Source organism: Acanthopagrus latus, chromosome 13 (assembly GCF_904848185.1).
Source record: "Acanthopagrus latus isolate v.2019 chromosome 13, fAcaLat1.1, whole genome shotgun sequence".
NCBI classification, from domain to species: Eukaryota; Metazoa; Chordata; class Actinopteri; order Spariformes; family Sparidae; genus Acanthopagrus; species Acanthopagrus latus.
Genome location: NC_051051.1, coordinates 1,088,976 through 1,109,346, shown reverse-complemented (window position 1 = coordinate 1,109,346; position 20,371 = coordinate 1,088,976). Strand labels below are relative to the sequence as shown.

General features: G+C 41.1%; 1 long non-coding RNA gene across 1 annotated transcript; it reads left to right on the top strand.

Moving 5' to 3' along the window:
* Positions 1 to 325: 325 nt before the first annotated feature.
* LOC119031823 lies at positions 326 to 2,649 on the top strand. The gene is made up of 4 exons (XR_005078706.1): positions 326 to 531; positions 970 to 1,038; positions 1,597 to 1,799; positions 2,475 to 2,649. It is a non-coding gene; the product is annotated as an uncharacterized LOC119031823 (long non-coding RNA).
* Positions 2,650 to 20,371: the final 17,722 nt, after the last annotated feature.

The following is a 20,371-nucleotide window of genomic DNA, read 5'->3' as shown; positions in this document are numbered from 1 at the left end:
AACTACGCAATGCACAAAAATCCGCCCACATGCATTTTAAAGAATAGACCGAACAACATCTCAAAGTGTTGTTGCCGGGGTTTAATAACCATGACAACCCCAGCGGTCACGTCGTTACTTCTTGGCAAAGGAATCATCGGGGGAGTTGCATCGAAGAGAGCGGCCATCATGTCGGTGGAGGAGGATGAGGAGGAAGAAGAAGAAGAAGAGGAGGAGGAGGAGGAGGAGGAGGAGGAGGAGGAGGAGGATGAGGAGGAAGAAGAAGAAGAAGAGGAGGAGGAGGAGGAGGAGGAGGAGGAGGAGGAGGAGGAGGCGGCATCATCTTCCTGAGGAAGTGAAACACACAAAGACAAAGAATGAAAATTACAGGAAAATCCAGCTTCTTCTGCTCCGAGGCTTTAAGCTGTGAGAGACGTATGAACGGCTGGTTTGTTAGGCTCACTTTATAATTAGACTTTGGGCTGCCACCATCATTTCTCATCTCTGTGGAAAGGAGAGCACCAGTCCTCATCACAGCAACCTGCCTGGAAGGTGCTCATTAATGAAGTGACGGACACACACACACACACACACACACACACACACACACACACACACACACACACACACACACACACACACACACAGGAGCCCTTTCTACTTTATTTACTCCAACAGCTCAAATAATTGTTTTTCATCCCGTGTTAAAATGAGGACAGGTTCTGAACAGCTGTGAGATAACGGCTGCCACAGGAGTGAGCATGACAACACACACACAAACACACACACACACACACACACACACACACACACACACACACACACACACACACACACACACATCTTAATCATCACATTGAAGTCAGTTTTTCGGATGCTGTCGTACGTTTCATTTGCCTCTCCTCAGTCAGTGTAACAAACATGAATCATGTTTTATTGTCTTAGTGTTTATTTTATGTGCAGAAACACAGAATGGTTTCGTCCCTGCAGAGAGCTCCGTACAGGCTGCTTGGTTCTGGGTCACAGAGGACTGTCCTCCTTCCTGGTTTTAGAGTTCAGGTGAGCTTTAGTTTATCAGGTTTTGGATTGAATAGCTAATTGTGAGTTGATTTGACTCAGATCTGTTGTGTCTGATGTTTTGCTGGCGTCCACCCTAAAGACAAAATGTCATTTATTACTGCAAACACGGCCTGAAATCTCCTGTCGCTGCTGCGCTTCAGAACACAGACAGTGAAAAAAATCAAGGCAAACAATAAAGATAAATGCTGCTTTTCTTTGTTCTATATCAATAAAACAGTTTGGGACTTTTTTGTCAAGCTTATTAAAACAACATTTTGCTGATATTCATGGATCAATATATCAATATCAATATCAATATGGATCAATATATCAAAAAGTATTTGCTTCTCTTCTAAAACACAACCTCAATCTATACAGCAAATTTAGAAACAATAAAATTAAGAACCAAAGATGAAATCGATGGATAGATATTCTGACTGATCATAGTTACTAAACTTCTTCACATTTTTACATTTTTTTGTCTCTTGCCACTCTTGTATGTTTTATTGAGTAAAATCTCTCTAAATATTGATCACATTCAGTTCTTACTGCTCACAGGAGGAAGCTGACGCTGCTGCGTGTTTCCCTGGGTTTGACTCTCAGACGGTCCAGACTGTAAAGACACATCGAGGGAACATTCGGAGGTCGTCCGGGCCACACCGAAGGATCAACAATCAGAAGAGCGGCGACGACCGGCAGAATGGACGATATGCTGTCTGGTTCCCATGTGGTTCAAATCAGAACTTCAGGCCCGTCTTAATGTGAGCAGCAGCTGTCACTGAACTCGTCACCTCAACATCTCCAGACTCCCTCAACAAATGTGCAATTTTCAGAGTTGTTGCATTCAGAGAAACTTATTAATTTCAGTATTTACACCAAATTTATGTGAGAAGACAAAATCTTATTGATGGCGAACGTGTGAAATTTGAAAGTTGCTGTTGTATGAGGCAAAACCAGCAGAGCTATGTGAGGCCGTCTGGTGTAATGATACTGTGTTTGTGTCATATTATTAATCTGATTATTCAGATGTGACGTGACGGTTCTCAGATCTTCATACAGTATAATAAGAGTATCTCAGCTGCCTCTCAGTGCACAGTCACGTTGTTTTATAAGATCAATCCATTCAGCCACGGTGGGGATATTTTCCCATTCTATTGATGAATATATATATATAAAATCTTTCATATTCCAAGATTAATGTAAAACACTATCACAGTCAGATGTAGAGCATATTAGAAACATTCATAATGTGGATGGACATGAACATTTCCTCATACCTGTCAGTATAACTGCTAATAGAATATCGTACCTTGACATTTTCGGTATTGCATGACTGTTTTTACGACCGCTGTGACTCATGTTAGGAGTTTAAGTATCATGTAATACTTCTCAGATCCCTTTTAAGCAGCTCATATTCTACCTTTGCTCCTTTCCAGCACACAGGTTGGTACGTGCAGGCGAAGAATCACCCGACATATGGAACATCCTCACGTAGCTTTATCAGTTATCTTCAAAAAAGTACATTTACTCAAGAATTGTTCTGAAGTACAACTTTCAGGGACTTTTGCTTAAATGTATTGTAATGTTGGCTGATTTTGTTGACAGCTGGAGCTTTTAGTTGTAATCACGTCCAGATTTGAGACACAGAATAAATAATAAACAAACATCAGTATCAACATATTGAAGACCCACTTCAGTGCCAAACAACATTAAATAAAGATTAGAATAAAGATCCATCAAGTGATTTGTGTGTTTACTTCACACGCCCAGATGATCAGAAGCTATCACACCAGCTTCTAGCGCTTCACTAATAAGCCTCTCAAATAGACATGTTTTGTTTTATTAAAAACCAAGCACATTAAAAATGGCATTGATTTTCTGTATTGAACCCATATCATCACTTTACTGTCCCATCAGATCAGCTCTGGGATCCAGTTACTGAGCAGATTTCAGCCCATGGGCCAGCTGATGCCTTTGAGGTAGGTCATAAAACATACATGGTCCAAACCTGCTCATCGTCTCCACGTCTGCAGTTTACAGTTTACAGCACCGGCTATCTGTTAAAGGTTCTCCAACCTTGAGCTGCGATCATCGCCACACAAGACATTATGCAACTGCTCTCACAAGTCGTACTTCACCTGTAAAAGAGTGGAGTGTTATCTACTCTGGTGCCTTCAGCCTTCTTGTTCCTCTCTCCTCTGAGGTTTATTTTACCAATCGTAATTTCTAAAGAGATGGTGGACCTTGATCGATCTGTGTCGTGTGGTACGAGGGAACAAGGCTCAGAAGAGCACTTGTTGCCGGAGAGAGACGTGGGTCTGATCGGGGCTAACAGGGAGGTAATGGGACTGATGTGGTCACATGGGCTGGGGAATTACTTGTGGTAATTGGGAAACAGGGAAGGCAGCAGACGGATTTTATTACCTGAAGGACTCACACACATGCTAGACACACAGAGGCACACACAGATAAGACCAGAAGAAGTCGCTCGGGGAGTTTTGTCAATGTGCTTGTGTGGAAGCTGATAAGCCTGATCGATTCAGGCTGAAACCATGAAAAATGCTGACTCACTTAAAGAAAATGCACTTTAAATCTTTAAATTAGGGCATTTGAAAGACGTGAGCATTTACGAACCTCGGTGCAAGCACAATGGTTCTGACCTACAGCTGACTCTTGAGCTTAATACTGCGATTAAACCACTTTTACTTTTTAAGGTTATATAATCAAAATGTGTTCATTCAACTCCGATTTTCATGAATATCCCTTTTTTGTATCAGACTGCAGGAGAGCAAACTGGAGAGAGCTACTAAAACGTATAATTTGGGATGTTGTACAATAATTAACACACCTTGAAAATGGCTCTACTTTGCAGAGAGGCCTATACTGTTATTGAGCATTATTTTTCCTATGTATTTTACTTTAAGCTTAACTATATCTCAACACAATTTGTCCTGTTTTTTGGGACAAAATGTTGTCAATCCTGGGGGGATTGTGTCAAGCAGGCGCCACCTACTGGACATCAGGGTCAGTGCACTTTCCTTTGTTAGTGCAATTATGATGTCAGAACCATGTGACCTTCCAACACAAACATAATGTAATAAAATATTAGAAACATTTTCTTATTTATGACTGATGAGAATATTACGTCACTGACCTCCTCATGCAATTCCCAGAGATCGTGATTGACTCGGAATAAGAATCAGAGCCAGAACCCTTTTATTGGTCCTGCAAACAGGGATATTTCTGTATCACAGCAGCCTGGCGACAGTTCAGTTTAACAGTAAACAATAATAATAGTACAAAACAAATAATATAATAAAAAGGTAAGAAATAGATTCTTATATATGTAGAAGTGCCCCGCCCCTTTCTGTGACATCACCCCTATGAAGTCATCATTCACATTTAGTTTCATTAATTTTGTGGTAAAAGTGCAGAACAGAAATCAATAACACTTGAACTGAGGTGTCCAAATTACCTGAATTCACCTGATTACAATACTAAAGTAATGTAAATTGATTACATTTGGTTTGTATTGGAATAATAACAAATAAAGACAGACACTGAACCCCACATTGCTCACTAGTGAGGGCCCTGCGATGAGCTGGCGACTTATCCAGGGAGCACCCTGCCCTCGCCCTGAGACATGGCTGGGATTGGCTCCAGCAGCAACACCCCGCAACCCCATGGAAAGGGATAAGCGGTTCGGACAATGACATGACATGACAAATAAAGACCAGGGAAATTAAAAAGTGTCATATTATAATTCTGTTAACAATTGTTTACCTGTGTTGGTCCTGTTAATAGTTGATTTATTTTCATTTTGGCCTCATTTGACAAGACAGACTGACAGATTACAGGTAACAGTATGCAGAAGTGCTCACTGCACTAAACTGCATCTAACAGTTCTACTCTCTGGGTTCATAAACTTAGTAAGTCCCGCCCACACATTTTCTGACCAATGCAGGTGGTGCGCGCCAAAAGGGGCGGTTTCCCGCATCACCTTAGCTCATTTCCCTCCAAAACTTAAAGTGCCTATAATAACCACTGATGGATCTTCACTCTGGTTGGAGTGGCTCTTCTCTGAGGACAAGAACACGGTGAGTAAACTGTTCTGTATAATCTGCTTTATGTGTCCAGTTACCTGCTCAGCACAGGTGTATTCCTGTCTGTGTGTGAGGTGTACATATCAGTTATTACTTACAGATCTCAGGTAATAAACTCAGGTGTTGTTCCTTCATATATCAGAGCTCCACATAGTAATTACCTCCATGTTATCTTAGTCCAGTAAGTTCTGCATATATGCGGGTTAACAGGGAGCCAGCCTCCCTCTCATGTCAGTGAGATTTGTTTTTCCCTCAAATGTTTATGAAATAACTCTGAACAGACGCTGAAGACTTCTCATTAACTGATGAGTGTTGAGGTAAATTGGACTCCGGCATAATCCTCCAATTAAATCCGCAATGGACGTTATGTTTTGCTCTGTGCACCAAACTCCATTGTGATTTTGGCCGTTTTTTTCTCTGCCTTGTGTATTACATGAATAATGTGCAGTTAATTAAATGTTTCTCACTCTCTCAAAACAAGTTGGTAGTTTCGGTTAAATCGGCATTAACCTTTTCTGAAATGTATGTATTCTTTAGAACGCCACGAAAGCTGGTTAGCTAACGTTTGCTGGTCAGTTTAAGTGAGTGGTTGTATGTCATGTTAGCTAGCTGACTTTAAAGTTGTTGCACGGTTCGGGAAACACGTTAGCAGCGGCTCAGCTGCCTTTATTAACGGGTTTGGACACATGAACCGGGTACTGATACTATAATGAGCTTATAAAGACGTCTGGGTCATTTAATCGTCGTGTCTTTACAGACAGGTTTGCATGTTAGCTAAAGCGTGTGTCTGTTGGCGAGTGTTAGCATGACGCCATTATCCTGCTGTGTAATGTTAGCTTGTTAATACTAGCATCAGTGCAGCTGAATATCAGGGTACAGCACAGTTAGCTAACAGGCTCCATGTGTTGTTTTTAATAATGTCTCAGTATGTTAGTATGTCAGCATGTAGAAGTCCATCTGAGCAGCTAAAGTAGTTTATACACACAATATGAAGCCTCATTGTAGAGGCACAGAATGTATTAAGTGTTTGTCTCAGCTCTTGATCAATGTGTTATTTAATCACTGCACTGACTCCCTGTGTGTCAAAACATAGACTGTAAAATCCTATTGCTCGTGTATAAAGCACTACAAGATCTCAGGATTGAATTTGGTTTACTTCTGGTTTACCTTTAAAAACATTTTTATCAGATTGTAGTAGATTTTACAGTGCAGAGTGATGTGAGACTCCTGAAGTGATATCATGCACATGGTTACAGACTGCTATATCAATACCTAACCCTAACCCACAATCCTGTAAGAAATCCCATTTTTGCTGGATCTGTCTGTATGTATATATATATATATATATATATATATATATATATATATATATATATATATATATGTATATGTGTATATATATATATATGTATATGTGTATATATATATATATATGTATATGTATATATATATATATATATATATATGTATATATATATATATATATGTATATGTATATATATATATATATATATATATATATATATATATATATATATATGCATGTAGTCATCATGTTATACTAAATTACCTCCTCCTCTCTCCAGGTGAACAGTGGGACCTGTCTTCAGCTTCAGGTGGAACAGCTCTGACCTGTATGGTGATCAGACCCAGAGAGCAGAGACACCTGGTCCAACCAGGTCAGTGCAATGGAGGTGCAAAAATTACAGGCAGAAAGTGTGAGATTTGCCAGTTGCTGTTCATTAGCAATAGGATAGTCGATAGTCTCATTCACAAGTCGCTGAATACCGACAGTTTTGGTTGGCAGAAGCCACTACAGTGTCTCTGTTGGGACGCTAGTCTCTCTCCCTCTTTTGCTGTTTGTCTTTTAAAATTTGCAAACAAGTGATGTACAAGTTACTCCAATGGGAAGTAAAAGTAGTATTTTAAATTGGTTTTACTAAGTGCTATATTATTGGGAACTGGCCTTGTTTCAGGTCAGCATGTTAAATGGGTTTTGTTTACTGAGAGGAAATATAAACTGCATGTCTGTTAGAACGCCTGCATTTATTCGATTGCATTTATACCTAATACAAATGATAAAATTATAATTTATTTAACATGTATATCTACACTGTTCAGCCACAATATTAAAACAACTGACTAGTGAAGTGAGCATTGATCATCTTGTTACAATCAAATGTTCTTCTGGGAAACTTTGAGTTCTGTCATTACTGTGGAGCCTCTTTGACAAACACCACCCACCCAAACACCGTTCAGACCAACTGCACCCCCTCATGGCAAAGAACCCAAGGTGTCAAACTGGCCTCCTCATTCTCCAGATCCCAATCCAGCTGAGCATCTATGGGATGCATCAGAACCAACTCCCATCCATGTTGGGGCCCCCGTGGATCGTTGTTGGCTCTGACTGCGTCCAGTGGAAGCTCAGTTGGATTGAGTTCTGGGGAATCTGGAGGTCAGGTTGACACCTTGAGCTCTTTCCCACGTTCCTCAGGTCATTTCTGAGCAGTTTTTGCAGCGTTGCAGGCGCGTTGTCCTGCAGGGGGCGCACTGCCATCAAGGAGTGCTGCTGCCATGACGGGGTGTACTCGGTCTGCAGCTGTGTTTGGGTGACTGCTGTTTGTCAGAGAGACATCCACATGAATGCTGGAACTCATGGTTTCACAGCCGAACATGGCATTGGAACACAATGATAAATGTTATTTATTTCACCTGTCACTGGTTCTAATGTTGCGGCTCTCAGTGTGTACACGTGTTAAATACTTTACGAATTAGATCAAATAAAATCATTCAGGCACTGTAACCAGACCAGTTTATATTTCCTCTTAGTAAAACAAAACCTGTTTAAAATACTTCTATGTCCTTTGAACCCTGTGGTCTTTGAGCTGGGACTTATACATGGACAGCTTCATTTATGCATATTCAACATTCAGCCTCAGCCTATTCGCCTAGCAGGCCACTAATAAGAGTTGTATTCAGTTTTTGATGTGCAGCTGTGCGGTGGTGAAGTTTTTGGTTTAGAAGTGGTTCTTGTCGTCTCATTCATGTAAGATGTCTCTTGAGCGGTTGTTAGTTTGTCTGCATCCTTCTGAGTGTATACACTATGTTGAGCAGGGCCTGGTGTTCACATTGCCCTTCTTATTTATGGTAGAATGCAGTGAATTGAGAGCTACAACACCAGCAGAACTGAGTGGAGAGGTGTTGTTTTGGAGGCCTCTTGGTAAAGAGCTTTCTAGGGACAAGTTCAGTAACAGCAGTCCAGTTGTTAGTGGTCTGCCAGGCAAACCTGGTGTTATCATTGTAAGTTACAGATTAACTTGACTGGACTTCAGCTATCTTCAATGGCAAATGATCGAGTGCTGTCCATCAGAGCTGCACGCTGTGGTTTGAATGGCAGTGGTCAGGCCTTTGATCAGCTGCTGGTATTGGTAATGGCGTATCCATTGTGCGATCCCGCTAACTTGCAGCACCCTAACAAGCGTAAAGTGCACTGCTAATGTCAGTTATGCAGTCTCGTTAGCTAATTAGCACCTCAGCTGCAGCACGTTGAACAGCACGTAAATGTACCTGCAGACGTCACTTTGGTCCGGTTCCTTAGTTTACTGAATGATGAAAAATAACAGTGAATACTGTTGAACTTATTTTCAGTGGAAAAAGAGAAAACTACATTTGATTTCTATGTCTTCTCATAAAAGGTAAGTCCATGTAAACACAGATATCTCTTCCTGATTTATTTATTAAATCAAATATCATACAAAGCAGGGGACGTATTAAAATATAAACAGCCATGATGAAAAAGTGCTGTGACAGCTTGGAGTGAGGAAGGACTTTGACACTTTGGGACACAAGACAAGGCAAATGTATGAGTAAAGCATTGTTAAAGAACAAGCCAATTCAAAGTGCTTTACATAAAAAGACAACAACAGAAGAGCTAGAAAATAGGAAACAAGGCCACCGCGGTGCCGAGTATACAGGTCACCTCCTCACAGCTACGCCGAGGCTGTGCCATAATGTGTACATTAGAATTAAGACTCCGGCATTACTGTTTAATGGCTCTGAACCAAATTAAACATTTAAAAGGCCCCGACATCAAAGTGATGTAAAGGGGAATAAATATTAATGAATGAACCAACACTTGGTTCAAAGGGTTGGAAGCTGGGCAAATTAAAAGGGAGCAAGGGTCTGCATGAGGAAGGCTGCTCAGTGGGGAGAACGCAGAACTGATTCCCCCGAGAACACACATAGAACCAAACGCATGAATTCATGTGGCTTTAAAGCACATCTGTTACCAAATGATATGAACTGTATCTATACGTTCACAATCTGTTGAGCTCACGAGCAGCAGGAAGTCATTACTACGTAACAGCATCTTGTCGTACGTTGCTTTAAACTCAGCCTCTCTCTGAGCAAACACTCCACATGTGAGCCGATCGTACAGGCAGCTGCAGTCCTGTGGATTGATATTCGGTCATTTGCAGTGACCCTGTTGCCTTTGCTGAGATATGACTGAATATCTCCGTTTGATACGTTCTCATTACCAGACGGTCTCATCGTGAGTCCTTCCCTGATGTTTGTTGATCCTACAAAGGCAGTCTTCATGTTGGGTTGGTTACAGCTGCAGCAGTTATCACTCGACTGTAACATCAGAGCTTCAGCCATCACAGAACAGTTTAACTCTGGTGAAACTTGTTTTGAGATATCATACTCCTCACAAATGGAATTCAGTGAATCAGGTTCTGTACTTGAGCACGCTGAACGTTAATTGTAATGTTTTTACAACTTTTTATTTTTTCTTCATTATTGTAAAAACAGCGAACCACGACTTACATTGAGATGTATTAAAAAGGGCACTGTGTAGTTTTGCAGTAGAAATTCATACTCTGAATTTTGATTTTTGTAATATCAGCGAGGTAATGATACAAATTTAATAAACAAGCTGTTCTCGGTGGAAAATCAGGTCAGAACTCTGTTTGAAGCCAGAAATAATTAAAATGTATTCTCCAGAACTCCACAGTGGACCTTTAAAGACACACAGCAGGTTTCATCACACGTGTTTTATCAAAATATGAAGAACAAGAGTCTCAGGAGAGTTTAACTGTCAAACAATGCATGCTGGGAAGTCTGCTAATTTGCTGCAGCTCAGGCCCCTCCCCCCCACTGTAAGTAATCTGGGCTTAACATGATCATCGCTCTGCATATTTCATCTGATTAGTGCAATGAAAGAGGTTCTTTTTACAAAACATAAAAGGATAATTAATGTCTGCTCAAAGGTTTAATCAACACTAAATCTGGGTTTGCTTTGTACAATGTGCTCTTGTGCTTTAGACTACATGTTTAAATAAAGGCTTGAATAAATATATTAAAACCTTTGCACATTGAAAATATAATCCTCATGTTTGTGCCAGTCTCATACGGAGCTGCATTTCATAGAAGCCTGAAGTCAAACAAATACAATCGTCAAAGAGAAGCTCGTTATGTTTTTACAGAAGACGACCCAAATGCATGTCAGGTTAAGAAACAGAAGGCGAGCTTGAATAGCAGAGCTGGAAATAAACGAAATGTAGGCAGCAAAAAGGGTCAGGAGCAAAATAGGAAGGGAACAAAAGCACAAAGACCGAGAAAGAACCAGAAAGCCTGGGAGAAGACGAAGACAGGAAAAGACGACACACGAGGATAAAACCTACAAAATAAGACAGGAAACTGAAACAGCATCAGTCTGCTTTATCATCATTTCCTTCCACAGATCAAAGTCATGCACAAAAGACTCTAAAAGGATATTTATGATAAAAAAAATAGATGAAAATGATGATTTGCTTTATTTACGGCATCTTTTCTGATTACAATATAAATAGAGACATTTACACGGTATAAAATACAGTCTTGAACATTCCCGTCTTCAACATCTATGGCAGCTTTAAGGATGCTGGAGGCAACATGGACAGCTCATCACGCTGAATGACAAGTGCGACATGAACCAAGTCAGGTGATGACTGATGGTTCACTTTCCTGACTCCAGGGAGAAAAATTACATTCTCGTGTGCAAGAGGTTTTCATGCTCCATCCAGGCAGAAAAAGCCACAAATATTCTGCCAGTGAGTCAGAAAAGAAGTTAAAGTTTCCAGTGACGGGGTGTCAGAAAGTGGTGGTTTGACAGGAAACATGTTTTAAACTGTCTGAGTTTGCAAATATAAACCAGCGGATCAATTGTAACCGTGGGACTTCATGTAAATTTAAACATGAGCAGCTTTTATCCGTCCAGTTAACAGCTGATCTATAATTGTCGATGCAACATCTCCGTCAGTGTTCAGCCAGTTACACCCTCTGAAGGACCAGATGTGTGATAAATATCATCACCACGACTGACCACATGCATCCTTTAATGTGGGTATTGATACCTGCACATTAACATAATTTCACTGTCATAAAATATGGAAAGTCTGGAAGAGCTGTACAATATTTTCATACCCTGGAAGTCTAGAGAGTCTTTTCTGGCTCACAGCTAATAAACTCAACTCTGCTTCTGATGCTGTGTCCAGATTTAATGTCCTTGTGTTTATGAGGGAGGATGTTTCAAACATATGTGTGATGCGATTTCTCCCAGACACGGAGACGAACACTTACTACAGAAGAACTGGGAAGAGTTTGGACGGTGCTTAACATCCATGCCAATGTGATGGAAGTATGAGGGCAGTGATGTTATGTTGGTGAGGAAACATGAGGAGAGTTGTGTCAACAGTCATTTAACAAAATGACACAGTCTGTCATCTGAGACCTCAATTAGATATGAAGTGTGGCACAGCTGCATCATCTCTGTTTGTTATATCAGACATTAGAGCAGCTCTGTTAGCGTCTCTGGTACAATATCTTACTGCCTGTTTGTCCACCGGCAGCTAAATATACAGGATCGATGTAAAGTTACTAAGAAAGTGTTGAAAGAAGTTCAAAACAGCCGTACATCCCGACTCCCTGAGCCTTTTATTTGATTGATTTAAACTTGCAAATGCCTCTCAGTAAATGTTTAATTCATCCTTTTCTTAAAAAGTGATATGCTAATGAATCCACGGTGACGTCCCTGCTCATTAACTCACACAGACTCCTGCGGGGTTTGTCCACACGCTAACCCCATGTGAGGTGAGTGGGGATACAATCCTCTCAGGTCCAATTCTCCAGCGACCCGCTGTTTTACCTCCGTCTGAGCTGGAACAGAAAGACCACCTGTTCCTTATTTCTGGTTCACATGTTTAAAAGGTCTGTCTCCTCAGGCACAGATACAACATTCTTTATAATTCATGTCTTTTGGGGTTGATTATGTAAGAAAACTGTGAAGATTTTGGGAATAAATTAAAGGATTTGTGCTCTGAGGCGTTAAGATTCCTCTCCTTCAGTGTTGATATGCAGATTTGTCTCAGTGAGGTGACGGGGCAGCTCAGAAGGTTTTGTGCTTTTGCTGATTCATTAATTTGAATGTTTTTTGTTTTTAGAATTTATTATCTCAAGAGAAAGAGGCACCGACATTACTTAAAGAAGTCGTAGCTGTATGAATAAGTGGTTCTTTTGGGTTTATCTATTCATTGTGCGAGCGCCCTTTGTTAAGCCTTCTTGCCAAAGCGCCTGATGTTGCGTTGGGATGTGAACACGACCTCCGGGCAAGAAAATATTCAATAATTTAAGCACCATTTGTACAAATCTACCAGGTTTCTCTCAGGCTTCTTATTTAACTATTCACTCTGAGTTGTTTAACTTTCTGGGGAAAAAATATGCAACCCAGGCTCCTGGAGAAATGTTTTGAAGGAAATCTAATTGCTTCCAAGATTATGTTCATACCAGATGTAATGTTTGTCCAGCCAAGGAAGAACTACTTCTTCTGTACTGCAGAGAAGTTGTAGAGAGGTGGTTTGGTTCAGGTGACAGAAGGTTTGAGGTTAAGAAAAGGTTTGTGGCTATAATCCATGTTTTTATTAACGCTGCATCAGGGCAGCCATGCAGGAGAGTTAATATTGAAGCTTTAATGTGAAAAACATTATAGTTTTCATTTGCTTTCCTCTTCTTGTGCTTCGATTCATGTGACCCATTTCAAAATACATCAGGAAAGCGAAATCAACAAACAGTAAAGGCTTTTGTTTGTCCGTTTGTTTGACTAAGTTTTTTATGCTGTTATCCATCAGAAGTCTGGTCTCATTTCAAGCCTTTATCCTCCACACGTGTGATGCTGTGTCGGTTGCTGTTGACGCCTCATTTGATCAGACTGAAGCTTCTACGCACGTCTGTGAAAATGAAACACGCTGTGCAGATAATTTCAGTATAAACATTTTGGAACTTGATATGTTTGTGAGAATTGTCACCACATTAAATAAATGAATATTCTGATGAATTCTGTGTTCTGTAGGCCAGTTCACTCCGTCATCGTCATATTAAAAGCAGTAAATGGAACACTGTTCCAGCCCGATGATGTGTAAAAAGAAAAACATGACCACTGAACATAATGTCGTTCATGAGCAGAGTGCATTATTCAGTGACACCGGCTAAACTGCACTTCATGTCCGTGCACCACATCCGTCCTGTGTACACTTGTCTGATGATTTATTCACTGGGTGCCGGCCTGTTAGCTGCAGACACATCTGCACTCGTCCATGCGTGGCCTCCAGCTTGTGTGGACTTTATGGGGGAATCAGAGGCGCTTATGTGTGTGTAGTTTCCATCATGACCTTGTGAACAGGCATTTGCTTTCGCTGTTAGAGCCACGAGCGTCGCTGTACTTCAGGTTGAGGTTAAAAGCTGTTTCATCTGCCAGATCTAAATGTTTAATGACCTCAGGAACATGATTAGAGCCCGGGTCGTTTCTTTGACGGCTTCTTGTGATGGAATAGATGTCGAGGAAGCGAGAGCGGCTTTTTTCTGTTAAATCTTATCTAATTTTTTGGACATGATGTTGCACAAGTTGTAGCTTGCCATAATAAGATAACTTGGGATAAAAAAGACAATATTACGTTGCAGATTAACAATATTAGATTTGGCGTAATATAATAAATTAGCTTTCTTAATTACACACATTCACCATGTTTAGCTGGTCGGCGTAATCATGCCCAGGATCAGTGTTATCTCTGCATCTCATTTTTATTCTCCTTCTGTCTTTCTTCCAAAGCTTGCAGTTGTCGTTTCTTAGGATTTGGAAAATATCCGCCAACTATCCGCGAGCGAGCTCAAGCCAGCTGCCGATGTGCTTGTGTTTTAAATGGTCCATGATTTAAAGCGCTCCCTCCCTCTCGGCTGCATGGCTGCAGAGATGCTGCGCTGTTCTAAAAAGCAACAGGGGAGCATTTGTGTTCTCGGCTGCCATTTAATGAAACCTAATATCACAACAGAGGTTTAATTTGAGAAGAGTTGTAAAACTTTCATTCATGCATTCATGAGTTTGTGTTGTCTGATTTAGAATTCAATACCACTTGTTTGCTTTCGATCCGCGTTTGATGGGCGCGTTTCTGTCTGCACGCTGCTGGAGACACATTTGTTATTGTGTTCACGAGTGTTTGTCATCACTGCAATTTCTCCAATTATCTGATAGAACAATTGAAAACAGAGGAATATATAGACGTGAGTTGCCCAGGATGAATGCTCAATGAGAGAAGAAAAACAATCATAATGTTGTTTGTTTGGAACCATTACCTGCCTCCGCCAGCGCCGTCATTACAGTCAACGTGAGAGGAGCATAAAAAGGCAGCGAAGGTCGGCGTCTTGTCAGAATAATACACAAAAGGGATAAGTGATGAAGGGAAGAAAAGTGTGGAGCATGAACAGACTGCTCATGTGGATGGATACGTGTTGTTTGAAGCGGTTACTGCATTAAGGACGGATGGGACGGTGTTCTCCCCACTCTCTCATTACTGTACAGTGGGCTTCAGTGGCACATTAAAGAGTTGCTCAGTGAGGAAACAGGTTGTTCCAAGGCTGACAGGCCAAACTTAATGAGGCTTGAGGAAAACAACGTCCTTGGAACGTTATGAATGTCTGTGTTTTTGAAAACCAGGGGACAAAAATATCCAAAATGTGTGAGAGTGGCCTTTGTGATGTGTGATTTATGGTCATGGTGTCATTTGTGATGTAACTGTAGTTATCAGCTGTGAACTATTGAGCCTTCCTGCTCTTTTGTAGCTCGCTTTATTACATGAGGCCTGTAAAATCCCTCCTGACAGACTCTGATCTCATCCTTCCACTAAATACTTCATCACTACAGACAGTGATTCTGGTATTAGATGCTGGTTATGGATGTGAGCAGTAAGCCTGTTTGTTTAGCTCCTATGGTGGTTGGTGGTTCACCTCCACTTGAGGTCCAGTACTAACTCCTCCTTTCCACTGATGTTGAGCTGTGGGAGGTTCGGCCCACAGCAGCGGACATATCTGTCTACACCACCTTTGTGTTCAGCCTCTCGGTACCTGACGTTCCGCGCTAGCAGTCATCCGAGGTCCGAGTGTTATCTGAGGTCCGAGGCTGTCTGCAGCCTGACGGTCTGTGTCCGAGCAGGAGGATCCAGCCTGTGCCATGAAAAAGAAGAAGTTTCTGCTCCGTAAAACTGTGCTACCTTCTTTGTGTGTTTTTGAATCGTTAGTCTTGTAAAACATTTAAAATGTTTGTCTAAAATGTTTTTGAGAGGAGATCGTTACTTTTAGGAAGAACAAAGCTGCTTGAATAAACGCAGCCTGTGATGAAGGGTTGTGAGTTTACACTGTTAACTGTAAATGATCACCTGCTGAAAGGGTTGGGAAGCAGTGGATCCAGTGTTATATCATGTAATGTGGCTTTCAGATAATACAGGATTACAGGACCAAACTTGGACCACATCAGTTTTAATTCTTCTGATGATCCTGCAGCGGCTGGTCCCTACATGCTGCTCGGCACACACTGTGGTTTTCCTCCCGTTCCTTCTTTTCTTCCTCAGCAACAGAAATCGTTAAATCTGATAAAATGTACTCGCTCCAGTCCTGATATTCTCCTCAGATAAGAATCTTTGCCTGCAGGGCAGTTTCTCTCTTTTGTTTTTGCGTTTACACCCACGTATTCCAACAGTAAAAATAGACGAGATGTTGCTTCACCGACACACTTCACGCTCCCACATCCCACTTGCGTCATCTCCGTTCACGTTTCTGTTACATCACAGCTCGCACCACTCCCCTCGGAGTGCTGCAGCTTCTGAATTCTCCTAAATCAATGTAGTATAGTCCCATATGTGAAATAACTGCGGCGCTTGATGTAATTGCCTGAGGAGCGCAGTTACTTCACAAATGAAAAATATGCTAATTACTTTGTACACTGCATAAATGTAATTTCTTTCTAAATGAAATGACTTGCGTTGTGCGCGCGCACGCACGCACATGCCGGGTCAGCTCATACACATACACATGAACGGTAAACAAACACACAAAAGAATTATTGAATTATTCAGCTTCTCGTCTCACCTTCCTCTTTTCTATTGATCACACAGATCATTTCCTGTCTCTGCACAGAGTTTAAGAAGTTCTGCTCTTTGAGAAAACTCAACGTCACGACCTCTGAGTTTACATGCAGGAGGTTTTTCTGTATCTAGCAGCGACACTTCATATAAATTGTACTGGAGTAGCTGATCTTCAGCCTGTACTGACAGATTGTGCAGTCATCCAAACATGTTTACAACATGTTTACCCACGTTTGCTGAGAGGAGAGTCCGTCCTTCAACAGCCGGCCTGGGATCGAGCTTTGTTACAGCAGCAGCCTCCCTGCTGATGTGAATGAATCACAGTCTGTGTACAAATGAGCCCTTAATCCTTGAATGTTACTTTAGTGGACCACAATACACAGGTAACAGATTTAACCTGTTGCTAGGATGTCATATCTATAGATCTATAAATCTATATATCTATAAATCTATAGATCTATAAATCTATAGATCTATAAATCTATAGATCTATAGATCTATACATCTATAAATCTATATATCTATAGATCTATAAATCTATATATCTATAGATCTATAAATCTATATATCTATAGATCTATAAATCTATATATCTATAGATATATAGGTCTGTAGATCCAGGATGTTGAACAGATCAGTTGATTTGGGAGCGATTAGGGAGAGCTGCCAGCTGTCTTCTTCCATTAAACATGATCCGTCTATTGATATTGTGTTTAATTCAATTTAATCCTCATAAAGCTGCATGTAAAAAATATCAAATACAAGGCAAAGATTTGAATATCTTTGGGTAATTGTCCAGAGCCTGTTAAATAAATGACTCACACCTGACCAGCTGATTTTCTAAAGCCTTCAAATGTATCTAAACATTAACAACATCCTGTTCATCAGTATGCTGCTCAGAGGTCCAGACTGAGATGGTGCTTAAAACTAAATTGGCCTATTTGAACATGTTGGTGGTATTAGCTCTGCTGAGATGTGAAATTAAACAACAAAAGGTGATTGTTTTTCTATACACTGTTTGTTTAGGCCTGTCATCACGCTGGAAACTCAAATAAATTGGAGTTTAAAAGTTGTAAATGAAGGGAACATTATAGCTTTTAATGTTATTTCCAACCCAAATATTTATTTTTCTGTATAACGTTAAAAACATCTGTCGACATGATCGTTGGCATTAACTGCATCGTGCTTTGTGCAATTCTACAATGAAATGAAAGTAGGAAGAAGAAAAACGTGGAGCTGCAGACAGAATGGTCGGCAGAGAAACTCAGTTTGATGTGACGGCACAAGTTCAGCCACATCATGTAAAACACTCCAACAGTAATTCAAAGCCTCGCTGTGGTTCTTTAACAGATCTTTATACAGCAGCTGGAAACTTCTCAGACTGCACAGCACCTTACCAAACCTGAGCCGGATCGCTAATCACTCAGACTGTTAATCAGGTGTCACAGACCTCAGTCTGCAGATCAGATGGCGACCACTCTGACAGAAATTTGGCCAAAATGTTAGAATTAGTCATTAGAGAGCAGTTCAGGTTTAAAATCAGCTTATCAGGCTCAGTTTCAACCTGCTGCTGCAAATCAAATGAGGTGCTGGCTTTAGATTCTCTGGATATGATATAGGAGGCTCTGACTGGGGATGGAAACGTGTTGGTCAGAGTGATATCTTGCATATCTTAATAATTTGCCGTATAGGTGGTCAGGTTGACACAAAAGCCGATGTGAAACAAACAGTCAGCCCGTTTGTCCCTCTGTTTTCTAGACCATTTAACAAAAAGGTTTCCATCCCCAGGTTCAGAGCTCATTTAACAACATTAGAGAGCAAATTACATTGGTAATGAAAAGTAATTGAGCATCGTGTAATTAAAACCAAGACAAACGGGCCTGTCGGCTCCACTTTTATACAGCATTTGCCCATATTTACCGTGTTAATGATTCCATTTGTCAAATCAAATAAAATTCATTTCATTAAACGGCGTCTTGATGGCTGAATCACGAACTGACTGGCTGTTTGATCAGCGTGACTTTCCGCCTGACTCCAGTTGGTTTCTGTGGGATATTTTGTCTACCTGTTATTGCAGATGTGCTGACTCGGCACTTTGCTGACCTGCCTGTCTGACTGATTGACCGACTGGCATGATCAAATCAGTTAGAGTAGCTTTGTGCTGGATGTGGCAGCTAGCATTGACAAAATACTCCTAGAAGCAATCCAGAAACGATTGCTTCTAATTCTCTTCACAACTAAAACACGATTGATAACCGGCCGCAGCAGATGTATTTTTATGATTGTGTGTGTTTACAGTTCGCCGTCGTCTCTCTCTGTCTCTCTCAGTGGAGTTGTGTAGCTGAGCTGTGTGTGGTTTCATCGACAGCTCTCTTCCCTTTAAGATTGTGATGAATCCCCTGATCTCCAATTAGTTCGACGCTGGTTTGACTGGCCATTGCTCTGGGAAAGACAATGGGCCCTATTAGGATTTGCTAAATGTCCAGAGCCCGGTCGAAGACAAGGTGGGGGAGAGGAAACTGCCATAAAAAGACCAACAATGGCAGAGACGAGATGGAACGACTGACTGACACACGAGGGAGTTGTTTCCTGTATTTAGTGGCTTTAAGTGGCTGTGGGAAGGTTAACGAGCCTGACCTGACGGGGAACCTGAGGGTAGGCGGCCGTCAAGCCAGGCATCTGTGTGTGTGTGTGTGTGTGTGTGTGTGTGTGTTTATTTGTTTGACTCCAGCGCCCGGCAGTCTAAATAATAAAGAGCTCACCTGCAGATTAAGTCTCCAAACAGGAGCTCTGTTCACAACTGGGCCATAACAACCTTAATAATTGCTGCAGGCAGCCCTGCCTACGGTGAAGTGCTGTCATATCTGTGTGTGTGTGTATTAATAGGAGAAGCACACACACTTAAATGTCAATTGTACTTACAATGGGACATTAATTGCGACGCTGATTTAGCGTGACAGGCAAACACACACCCACAAACACACAGCAGCTACCTGCAGCTACACGCCGTTACAAAAGCAGTCGTGTCGGCGCCGGATCGCAATTAACCTTCAGCAGAACGAATGCAATTTGGAGGTGTAATACGGAACACGGAGTACCGAGCTGATTTTACACCGTACTCTCTTCCTTCCACTCTGTTCAGCACATTCCGGCTCTTCATCACATTTTGTCTCGTTCTTCCGGCTTCCTGATGAAATAAATATGACGATACAGTATTACATACAATCTGGTCGCACCATAAAGTTTTTCATTTCCTCGTGAAAGCGCGATGCTGAAAGGCTGCAGCTCACCCTCGGGATTCAAACGCTTTTATAGCTGAAATAAACATTTTCTCACATGTTAGGCCCCTCAGCGTTCAGTCATTTTGATTATTAAGCACAATTTTCCTCACGTGCCCTCAGGCTGTATAGCACCTACATGTATGGACTGTTTTCAGTCCTGTGATGTACCGAGGTTTAGATTAGAGTGTTTGTTAATATGTCTCCAGGCAGTCCAGAGACACAGAGTGGCTGATTAAAAGATGAGTGCTGGTTGGATGGAGACCCTCGAGATGAAGTGCTGCAGCACCGTGTTGACAAACAGAATCACAACAACAACTTCAGGTTGAGCATTTTTATCTCCACAATTTATAATTCATATATTGCAACAGTGTTATTTCTCTGAATCAAGAGCTTATATAATTCAATATATGTTTATGTTATTAAATATAGCAGATTTTGTATCGTGGAGGTCTTTTTTCTCCAACAGCCTACTATGTTTGAGTTTCGTTTCTTCATAAAAAAT